Consider the following 11,973-nt stretch of genomic DNA (forward strand, 5'->3'; position numbering starts at 1 on the left):
TCTAAAAAAAACTTAAATACTACAAAATTTATTTCAGTATTGCAGTTCAAAAAGAGAAACCTATCTATTCACCACACATGGACTGATTTTACATTTATTATTGGTACTTTTGATGATGATGACTTACAGCTAATAAAAATCCAAAATTCAGTTTCTGAGAAAGTAATTAAGAGCAATATAAATGTAAAATGGAAGGCAGATCTTTCAGTTATCAGGCTCCTGTCCTGTTGAAGAAACTCCCAGACACCCTGTCTACTATTAAGGCAAGGCTTAAAACTTTCCTTTTTGATAAAGCTTATAGTTAGAGTGTCTTAGGTTACCCTGAGCTTTCTCTGTAGTTATGCTGCTATAAGTTAGGCTCCTGGAGGACATCAGGGTCTATTTTCTCCTACTGTTCTCCAATGTTGTTATAATTTCAAATTAATTTTTTTCTCTTCATAGTGTCATGTTTGGTTTTAAGTGTTTTGCCCACATGCAGAATGCACTCGGTACACAGGTGGTGTTCTCTACGAGGATTTATTGATCAAGGAAAGAAACACGGGTTTGCGGGAAGAATCTGCCACAGCGACGGTATCACGGGAGGGAGAGCGGAGCCAGAGGTGCCGGGTCGGTCTAAAAGGCAAGAGAGGTGATTTAGCCTAAGATAATGATTTGGTGGAAATACTGAAATGCGCACGCTTACCACAGAGTGCGGAAACCCAGACCGGGGGGAAGGCGATCGCGGACTCAGCGTCTGTCCGGTGGTGGTTGGTGACCGTCAGAATGATGGGCGTGGGCAGCAGTGGGGGTCCGAGCAGCACCAGGGAAGATCCAGAGATCCTGAGCCAGCGGGAGGAACCAGGTGAAGCCGGGAAGAGCCCTGGACCGCGAGATGAGGCTTCAGACTCAGAAGGGACCAGAGGAGCTCAGGTGGAATCCGGCAGGTAAGCAAACGAGGATCACGAGAGGAGAACCTTGGGGACACAGAAAACTGGTTCTTAGTTCAAATAGAGGTTCAGCTAGTAGAAAGCCGAGGCCGATCTATCATACCACGACGGTAACAATCTGGCGTCCTCCCGCTGTTCATGCGCCGTTCTTATAGTGCAGCCCCTGGCGCTGCTGAACCACCTGCAGGTGTGCGTGCCCCGCCCACCAGTCGAACAACAGACACCTGTTGGACACCTGAAGGAAGCAGAGAGGGCAGGACCGGCAGCGAGCTGCACGGTTCTGCCGGCTGAGTCCTGACACCACCCCCCCCTCAACGGTCGCCTCCTGGCGACCGCGTGGAAGACGTGGAGGGGCGAGAGGATAGGAATGCATCAATTAGGGACTGGTCAGGGATGGAGGAGCCTGGGAGCCAGGACCGATCCTCAGGGCCGCGACCTACCCAATCGACGAGGTATTGATACCCTCTACCCCGCCGACGGGAGGCCACGATCCGTTGGATCTGGCGTCCATGGTGGTCCTGGGTGGGTGGAGGGGGTTCGGCAGGAGGGCAGAAAGGACTAGTGATCACGGGCTTGATCTGTGACACATGGAAGGTGGGGTGGACGCGGGAATGAGACGGGAGGCGGAGGCGGACGGTCGTGGGACTGATGATGGAAATAATTTCATAGGGGCCGGTGAAACGGGGTGACAGTTTTCGTGAGGTGGACCTGGAGGGGATGTCTCGGGTGGATAGCCAGACTCGCTGACCGGGATGGTAACTGGGGGCTGGGATCCGCCTCCGGTCAGCGAATCGGCGGTTCTGTTCAGCGGTCTGTTTGAGGGTCTGGATGGTTTGAGCCCAGAACTGTCTACATCGGCGTATGTGTTCGTTGACAGAGGGGACAGTGATCTGTTTGTTTTCCTCGGGAAGTAATGGGGGCTGATAACCAAGGGAGGCCTCGAAAGGGGACATGCCAGTAGCTGAGGAGATGTGACTATTGTGGGCGTATTCTACCCAAGGAAGGTACTTGCTCCAGTCTGAAGGGTTATTGGATGTGAGACAACGGAGGGCGGTCTCCAGCTCCTGGTTCAACCGTTCTGTCTGACCGTTGGTCTGCGGGTGGTAACCTGAGGTAAGAGTGTACCGGGCCCCGAGGGCCGCGGCAAACTCCCTCCACACCCGCGAGATGAATTGAGGACCACGGTCAGACAGAACGTCCTGTGGGATTCCATGCAGGCGAAACACATGTTTCACCAGGAGCTGGGCCGTTTGGAGGGCTGAGGGGAGTTTTCGGAGAGGGATGAGGTGACAGGCTTTGGAAAATCGATCAACTATGGTGAGAATTGTTGTCATTCCTTGTGAAGAGGGGAGGCCGGTAACAAAATCCAGGGCAATGTGTGACCAGGGGCGTTCGGGGATTGGGAGGGGCTGGAGGAGGCCTGCTGGGGGTCTGTTGGATGGCTTATTCTGGGCACACACAGGACACGAGAGGACAAATTGTTTAGTATCTTGGGATATGGTGGGCCACCAGAAACGTCGGGAGAGGAACGTGAGGGTACGATGAATGCCTGGGTGTGCAGAGAACTTTTCACAATGGGCCCACTGGAGGACACGGGAACGGGCAGATGAGGGGACGTAGGTGCGGTTTGCCGGGCCGGTACCTGGGTCTGGTTCTGAGCATTGGGCACGAGTAATCAGATCTTGGATCTCCCACTGGAGGGCTCCAACAACACAAGAAGGAGGGAGAATGGGTGCTGGTTCCTTCTCTGAGTCAGTGGGGGCATAAAGGCGGGACAGGGCGTCGGGTTTAAGATTCTTTGAACCGGGACGGTAGGAGATGGTTAGATTGAAACGAGAAAAGAAAAGGGACCAGCGGGCTTGTCTAGGGTTCAGCCGCTTGGCCGTTTGGAGGTAAGCCAGGTTCTTGTGATCGGTCCATATTAAAACGGGCTGCTCGGACCCCTCGAGCCAATGGCGCCACTCCTCTAGGGCGAGCTTGATGGCCAGGAGCTCTCTGTCCCCGACATCGTAATTTCGCTCAGCAGGGGTCAAACGTCTAGAGAAGAAGGCACAAGGATGTAACTTTTGGTCCTGGTCCGAGCACTGAGACAACACTGCACCAACTCCGGTGTCAGAGGCATCGATTTCGACAGTGAACTGCTTCGCAGGGTCAGGGTGAATGAGGATGGGTGCTTGGGAGAATCTCTTTTTTAGGTCAGAGAAAGCTGTATTGGCCTCGGGATTCCACTCGAAGGGGACTTTCACAGAGGTGAGGGCATGGAGGGGGGCGGCGATCTGGCTGTACTTTCTGATGAAACGGCGGTAAAAGTTTGCGAATCCCAGGAAACGTTGTAGCTCCTTCCTGTTTTCAGGTGCAGGCCAGTCGAGAACAGTCTTAATTTTCTCAGGGTCAGATCGTACCCGCCCCCCTTCCAGGATGAGACCGAGGAAGGTGACTGAGGGTTTGTGGAATTCGCACTTCTCCGCTTTGACGAACAACCTATTCTCTAGGAGACGTTGGAGAACCAGGTGTACGTGACGTTGATGTTCGGTTAAGTTGCGTGAGTAAATGAGAATATCATCCAAATACACGAAAACAAAGATGTTGAGGAAGTCACGGAGGACATCGTTCACCAGAGCTTGGAATACAGCGGGGGCGTTGCACAGGCCGAAGGGCATGACTAGATACTCAAAATGTCCCAGTGGTGTCTTGAAAGCCGTCTTCCACTCATCCCCCCGGCGGATCCGCACTAAGTGATAAGCATTACGCAGGTCTAACTTAGTGAATATAGTAGCTGACTGGACCGGTTCAAGGGCGGAAGAGAGGAGTGGGAGAGGATACTTATTCTTAACAGTTATCGCATTTAAGCCGCGATAATCTATGCAGGGACGAAGGGATCCATCCTTTTTGGAAACAAAGAAAAACCCAGCACCGAGAGGTGAGGACGACGGACGAATTAGCCCTGCCGCAAGAGACTCATTGATGTACTTTTCAAGGGCCTGACGCTCACTCAGAGAAATATTATAGAGGCGACTGGTCGGCAGCGGGGCGCCTGGCAGGAGGTCAATTGCGCAATCGTACGGGCGATGCGGTGGAAGCGAGCTGGCCTGGGTCTTACTGAAAACCTGCCTGAGGTCATGATAACGCTCAGGAACTAGTTTTAAAATCTCAGGATCTACCTGAGGAATCTGCTGTGCGGGAGTCGCGCAGAAGGGAACAGCGGACTGCAGACAGTTAGCGTGACATCTGGGGGACCAAGTTTCAACCCGTCGGTCAGCCCAATTAATCTGCGGGTTATGCTGCTGTAACCAAGGAAAACCTAGGACAATAGGAGCGTGTTTAACCGGAAACACAAAAAAGGTAATCAGCTCCCTGTGATTACCTGAAATCACGAGTTCAAGAGACTTAGTTCTGTGAGTAATCATGGGGAGAACCCCACCATTCAGGGCGGACACCTGGAGGGGGGTGCACAAAGGAACAGTCTCGAGTCGTGCTCGGAGGGCAAAGGACCGATCGATTAAATTAAAGTCGCACCCCGAGTCAACTAGGGCGGATAACTTAAAGGTGTCTCGAACAGAGACGATCGCTGCTCGTAAACAGAGCCGTGGAGGAGAAAATAAGGATAACTGAGATTGGTCCGCCGGATCCTCCGCTAATACCGACGGACCTGATCTTTTGGCCGCTCCGGGCAATCTCTAATGAAGTGGGCGGGAGAGGCGCAATAAATGCACAGCTTAGAATCCATGCGCTGTTGCCTCTCATCTGGAGTGAGCCGAACCCGGCCCAACTGCATGGGTTCCGGGGGTGAGGGGGGCGCCGCAGCGGGTCTAGGGAGATCTCGCTCTGGCGGAGGTGGCCGGTAAATGGGTGGTCTGTCGGGTCGATTTCTGCCTCGAACCCGTAGTCTGTTATCTAACCGAACTGCCAGCGCAATATATTCATTAAGAGTCGGCGGTTCCTCCTGACGTGTCAGCTCGTCTTTAAGAGACTCGTCAAGAGATTGAAAAAACACTGATTTCAGTGCGCGCTGTTCCCAGCCAGCAGCAGCCGCCAACGTGCGGAACTCTATGGCAAAGTCGGCTACACGCCTTCCCCGCTGCCGAAGGGCTAAGAGTCGCCGAGAATCCTGCACCTCATCAGATTCGGCAGCGAAAACCATTTTAAACTCGGTTAGGAATTCACTGAAGGTAACGCCAAACTGTTGGCAATTTGGGAAGCGGGATTCCGCCCATCTGAGTGCTCTACCCGTTAGTAAACGTAAAATAAAAGAAATCTTCGCATCATCCTGAAGGTATAAATGTGGGGAGCAATTGAAAACAAGGGAACACTGAAATAAAAAACCCCCACAATCTCCGCTGTCACCAGAGAACTTCTCAGGATTAGGTGAGGGAATCCCGGGGACGGGTGGTGACGTCTCCGCTGACGCGGACCCGGGGGAGGGGCTAGGAGACTCGGAAACCGCTGACTGAAGACTGGCGTTTAGCATACCCGTCAGCTGATTTATCTGGGCCGAAAAACCCTGTAGTTGACTCTGAAGACCGAGTACCGTAGATTCTAATCCCCGAATTTGGTCCTGTTGGGCCGTTAAAGCCCTACCGAATGCATCCGTTGGGTCAGTTTGGCCAGATTGTTCTTCTGTCATGTTTGGTTTTAAGTGTTTTGCCCACATGCAGAATGCACTCGGTACACAGGTGGTGTTCTCTACGAGGATTTATTGATCAAGGAAAGAAACACGGGTTTGCGGGAAGAATCTGCCACAGCGACGGTATCACGGGAGGGAGAGCGGAGCCAGAGGTGCCGGGTCGGTCTAAAAGGCAAGAGAGGTGATTTAGCCTAAGATAATGATTTGGTGGAAATACTGAAATGCGCACGCTTACCACAGAGTGCGGAAACCCAGACCGGGGGGAAGGCGATCGCGGACTCAGCGTCTGTCCGGTGGTGGTTGGTGACCGTCAGAATGATGGGCGTGGGCAGCAGTGGGGGTCCGAGCAGCACCAGGGAAGATCCAGAGATCCTGAGCCAGCGGGAGGAACCAGGTGAAGCCGGGAAGAGCCCTGGACCGCGAGATGAGGCTTCAGACTCAGAAGGGACCAGAGGAGCTCAGGTGGAATCCGGCAGGTAAGCAAACGAGGATCACGAGAGGAGAACCTTGGGGACACAGAAAACTGGTTCTTAGTTCAAATAGAGGTTCAGCTAGTAGAAAGCCGAGGCCGATCTATCATACCACGACGGCAACAATCTGGCGTCCTCCCGCTGTTCATGCGCCGTTCTTATAGTGCAGCCCCTGGCGCTGCTGAACCACCTGCAGGTGTGCGTGCCCCGCCCACCAGTCGAACAACAGACACCTGTTGGACACCTGAAGGAAGCAGAGAGGGCAGGACCGGCAGCGAGCTGCACGGTTCTGCCGGCTGAGTCCTGACACATAGTACGTACATCTGGGCTGGAGTTCTTTTAGCTGTCACACCAACCTGGGTGGCAGATCATCTGCCATTACCCTCTCTAACATAGAAAGTATTCCTTTGTCAGCGGTCCTGTGCTTCTTTGCCATCAACAAAGCAGACGACTGTCCGCTGTGGCTTTACGCTCTTTCAGGATGAGTGAATGCTGCTTGTCAAGACTAGATGCAATCTAATGGACCAAAGCTTTTGCATGAGTACTGCCTCGATTCAGCCTCCCATATTACCATGCCGTGTTAAAGATGCCCAGGTAGCTTTATTAATAGCCCTCAGCACGACTGCATTGTTGGGTCTGGTGTCTTATCTTTCGCTTAACCTCTGGACCACAAGTCACTTGGATTATGTTCCTGTCCTGCCTTTTTTCCCCAGATTCTGGGACATTGAAATCCAAATTAAAAGCAAAATTCATTTCCGTTGAAACAATGGACACTGTTAGCAAAAGTGCAGTACTTTCTGTCTTCCTGGCCCTTTTTTTTTGGAGGGCCCCAATGTCTGCTAGACAACTGCAAAGTCTGACATCTGGTCGTGTTGACCACCACATGACCATAGCATCAGTTATTCTTGTGGGGAAAAAAATAAACAATCTCAAACTAAGACAATCCTTCTAAAGTTTTCAGATTTAAAAAAAACAAAAAAGGAAGACAGAAGACTTTTTCAGTCGCTTGATTAGCTTCCCACCTTATAATGGAATTTAGACTCTCAGTTTATCCTTCCTTTGCTTGCAGTTGTTCACATTTTTTCTTTTTTTGGGTGGGTGGGGGGTATTATTGATTTTTATTTTATTGAAAGTACGCTGGCGGGAAGGGGGGCTGAGAGAGGGGGAATACAAGCTGCAAAGGACCACAGGCCAGAGCTGAACCTGGGTCAGCCACGTCAAGGTGTAAGGCCTCTGTACATGGGCTGTGCGTGCTACCCCTGCCCCACTGGCACGCTAGCTAAGAAAATACACATATCGAAGAACAATATTACTAGAAAGGGCAATGAAAACTTTACTTCTAATGTTTGGACATTAAAACCGTAGACTGCCATTTGGATTCATACAGCAAAGGCAAACATTTACAAACTTAATGTCAAGGTAAATTATACTGAAAAATGTTCCCTTGAAATTATTCGGAAAAGCACTCTTTGTGGTGCTTTACGAAAAGACTGAAACCTTTGGGGAATCGCTGCTGTTTGTCCAAGTTCCCTTTGTGATATTTTTTCCAAACAACTTAAATCGTCATGCAAGTAATTCACAGTTATTACAAGGCAGTCTGTGGACATGGATGAAAGCACAGCTCAAACAGACAGTAGAGGAGAGAGTAGAGCACAGTATGTCACGTCTGGTGGTGTGTCAGCCCAGCCAGCACCTCCCCACTCACCCTAGACCACATACCAGACTGGCTAACAGTCCGTGCCAACGAGCCCATGCTACGGCATTAACTCTTATCCCTCAAAACTCTGCATGTGTGTCTCTGTGTGCATGAGTGACATTTAGACTGCTCCATTGCCATTTATGTTGGCATCGCGGTGTATACCACAGAGGCAAATGCCTGAGCCAAGTGTAGCTGATGATTCGTTTTATCCATAGCGGTACGTAGCACTGGTGAAATCACAAACACACAGAGAAAAGTACACAAGCGCGCACTAAAACACACAGTGCAGCGATTAAGAATAACCAACTGGCGCAGATGGCTGTAAAAAATATATTTGGAGCCGTAAGCCTTGAGGACACTGGAGTGAAAGATGTTCAAATAAGAAACCCAGAATAGTGTAAGACGCTTTGCAGAAACACAGCAATTAATAAAAAATATATTACAAAAGTCAGTTGTTTCTGCAGATTTGCGGTCATGCTTGATGGCCTACAAGCACTGAATGGTCTCAGGTAAAGCTGCACAGTATGCCAAACTATAATCAGCAGCACAATATTGCAGTCATAAAACACTACCGCACATTATATGTAATGAATGGTAGAGTGTTACATTTCAGCTACCATACATTCAAGCTCTGCATATTAACAATATGCAGTCAATGGACACTTTAAAAGGTAAACCTTGCAAGTACCAGGCAAGTACCAGGCCTCAGAAAAACCTATATATATATATATATATATATATATATATATATATATATATATATATATATATATATATATATATATATATATATAGTACAGTTTCAACTAGGTGTTGGAGACATTTTGCCAGGCAGTTTTGTCCAAATTGAAATTATAGCATCATGCAGTTGCTGCAGATTTGGCAGGTGCACATCCATGAGGCAAATCTCTCATTACACTACAACCTGTTTTCTATTACACTGATCTCTGGTGACTATGGAGGTCATTTGTGTACTGTGTCAGTGCAGATAGAGAACCCGATAAATTCAGCTAGACACGGTGTTGCTTTTTAAAGATTTGTTGATAGTGGTGAGAACCTGGGACTTGGTGCCAAAAATGAAGAACACTGCCGGCGACTGTTGAGAAGTCTGGTGGAGAAAAACAGGTTGCTCCCAGTAGCAGACGACGGACAGGTTGGCCGAGGCTAGATGCAGCTCTGCTGACAGGCTGAGACAAAGAAATCCGTGGGGGCAGGCTTGAGGTTGGAGTCGGGAAAACAGTCCAGGTTGTGTTCAGAAAATCAGAACACTGTGTAGATGTCCAACAACGGTAAGGCAAGATGGGGAAAAATCCATGGAAACCTCGATCAAGGTCAGGAAAAAGAGAATTAGACAGGAAGAACAGCTGGACATCTAGTGGTGTAGTGCTTTCAGTAATCTGGCAGCTGCCTGTCCGCTGAAGTCTGGTATATTAGGTAGAAGAACAGGTGAAGGAGATGATCTTGATTGAGCTGCCAAGGGAGGTGGCTCACAAGTGCATCACATGATTTTGCTTGCAGCAGTGCATGAGTGAGTATGAGTGTGGCAGCAAGCAGACAAAGCAGACATGTTAATTTGAGTGCAGTTAACCCATTTTCATCCTCTAAAAACAATTCAAGATTATCTGAGCTGTGTAACATGGGTCAGTGACATGCTGGAAGCAGCCCTCAGAAGATCCTGACAAGGTTTGCTGTAGCTTTTAATCTACTCTCAGTGTTCAGACACGAGCCCAAAATGTGTCACATTAGCATGACAGCACCAACCTGAAGTGTTGATACAATGCAGGATGTATCAATCGTTTCAAGTTGTGAAAGCCAAATTCTCACCCTTCCCGATGCAGCCCATGTACTTCAAGGTTTGATGATATTCTGCACACACTGGTTTGAATAAGTAGTATTTGAGCTATTGTGGCTTTTGTCATCATCTCTAACCCATTCTCCTGTGAAATCAACAGGACATTTCCCCCCACACAACTGGTAAATGGATGTTGAGTGCATTTGGCCATTTGAATGGATTTTAATTTGCCATTAATGACCCCATGTAGATTTTTGTGATGCATATTTTCCTAATGCCTAAGCCTTAGCCTTAGCCAACAGTCTATCTGGATTAATTTTTAATAGGAACCATTCAGATTCTAGAGGATAGAAGAGACCAGTTCACTCCTGATTTCTAGGACCGAAACTAAACAAGAGGAGGCAACAACTTCCTGTAAAATGAGATGTGTATAGACTATCCTCCTTTGAAATGAGATAGAAAACCATTACTTTTTCTTACTTGTTTAATGTTTAAATGTTACTGGATTTTTCTTTTGGGTTTTTTCTTGTATCTCAGTTGAATTGTTCTTTTACTCTCTTTCATCATCTTACCTCTGTGCAACTTTTTGAATCCCATTGTACATCTATAAAGATAAGCTTGCTTTGCCGATTTGCTTGCCAGTTCCCACCCTGCCACACCTCAACGGCGACCAAATGGATTTTGACCAAGAGCTAGAAAGAGGCACATGACACCTCCCGTCTAAAAGGTGGAATCTATAAAACTGACCCAACTAAAAAAGGTGCAAATGACACAATACACTGCCTTTGTGTTTGTGACCCAGTCAGCTCTTTATCCTGGAGCCCTTCCCTGCTGTCATACAAAACAATAATGCAGTGAGAAGGACACAGAACTGTGAAAAATGACACCAAAAACTGAAAACATATCTGGAAAAGGGACTTTTGGAAAGTCCCCCTTTCCACTTTTTTAATGATAATGATTTTTAATTTTTGTTCTGACATTAAACTGCAGCAAAAAAACAAAACAAAAAAAAAACAACGTACACAAATTCAAACATCTCAAGAAAGTGTCCCTCCTCACTGCAGAAACAAATTCAGAGTACTTTTTGTAATGCACACAGGATGGAGAAATAAAAAAAAAAAAACTTGCGATGTGTAAAATTGATAAACCCTTACCTTCAGACAGACATTTTGAGTGAAAACATTAAAACATGTTTTTCTCAGGTTCACCTTTTTATGTATTCTGTAAGTGTGTTCCCCGGGATGAAAAGAGAACATAGAAAGGTATTGTGGTGTAGTGCCACAGGGCACTGTAACAACCAAAGCAAGTCCAAAATGAAACAAGAATTCCTCTTTACATCTGTTTCTGTCATGTTGAGAAATGTTTTTTAGAGGCCAGTGAGTTCTGACCTGAAGGTTATACTGTACTCCGTAGTTTGAGTGTGTTTGTGCGTATGCGTATGCGTGTGTGTAGGGACCAGGCAGAACTGGACTTATTCCCTGTCCCAGTGGTGATTTGAGACAGCTGTGCCCCGCACATCCTCTGCCCTCAAAGCATAAACATGCCTGTGGAAAAGCACAGACTGAAAGCTACATTTATGCATTTACAGTGACGTGCTGTCTACCTTATAATATGGCTAAACACAAGTAAAGCACGTTTTCTTACACAGATAATGAAAATTAAGTTCAAAAGATAGCTTGTATGTAAAAAAAAAAAAAAAAAAAAAAAAAGCCAATCAGCCCTGGTGGTCATGTGGTTATTATTGTCCCCTCAAAAGAAAATGTATTCTTAGTTTGCTAGGGCCTGTCAACGTGGAGTTTACTTCTACATCCTCAATAATTTGGGGGTTTCTCTAGGTAATCTGGCTTCCTCCACACAATTTAAAACCTGAACTTGGAGCCAGGGGTTAACTTGTGGCTTCATATTTTCTTTAAAATAAATAAGCTTCCATAGCGGCCCGGGGTTTTTTCCTAAAGTTTTCCCATTGAATCCATGGATGGCACAAACCAGATACAGAAAATTAAATTCCATTTCCAAATCGCCCACCATTTGGAGCATATGAATGCCACCGCTCTGTCAATGTCACCTTGGAGGGAGACCTCTGTTCTTTCTCGTGGCCTGGCATGGCAATACAGCTGGTTTCATAGAGCCTCTCTGATTGAGATGCCGACCCAATTTGACTCTGTGCTTACGATCATTTTCTGTTTGGGAGACCGATTCCTGCCCATTTACTAACTTCTTTGCTGATGTCTTGAGATTTTGCTTCAATATTTCAACATTTCCTCATATATATCTATTTTGTAAAAATGCACAGAACCCTCCTGTTATGGTGATGTTTATGTTGCACTAAAACATTAATCTCTGGTACACAAAACCCATCTTCTTCTTGAAAGGTATGATGGCTTGACGTCGGTTTTATATGTGTGTAAAGCTTTTTGAACAGATGAACGTAAAAACTTACCTACTAAAGCATTATCCACTCT

General features: G+C 47.5%; 1 long non-coding RNA gene across 1 annotated transcript; it reads right to left on the bottom strand.

Annotated features, from left to right (window-relative positions):
• Positions 1–453: 453 nt before the first annotated feature.
• LOC118557224 lies at positions 454–1,314 on the bottom strand. The gene is made up of 3 exons (XR_004927720.1): positions 1,030–1,314; positions 683–953; positions 454–612 (listed from the first exon to the last, which is right to left on the bottom strand). It is a non-coding gene; the product is annotated as an uncharacterized LOC118557224 (long non-coding RNA).
• Positions 1,315–11,973: the final 10,659 nt, after the last annotated feature.

Source organism: Fundulus heteroclitus, chromosome 22 (assembly GCF_011125445.2).
Source record: "Fundulus heteroclitus isolate FHET01 chromosome 22, MU-UCD_Fhet_4.1, whole genome shotgun sequence".
NCBI lineage: Eukaryota > Metazoa > Chordata > Actinopteri > Cyprinodontiformes > Fundulidae > Fundulus > Fundulus heteroclitus.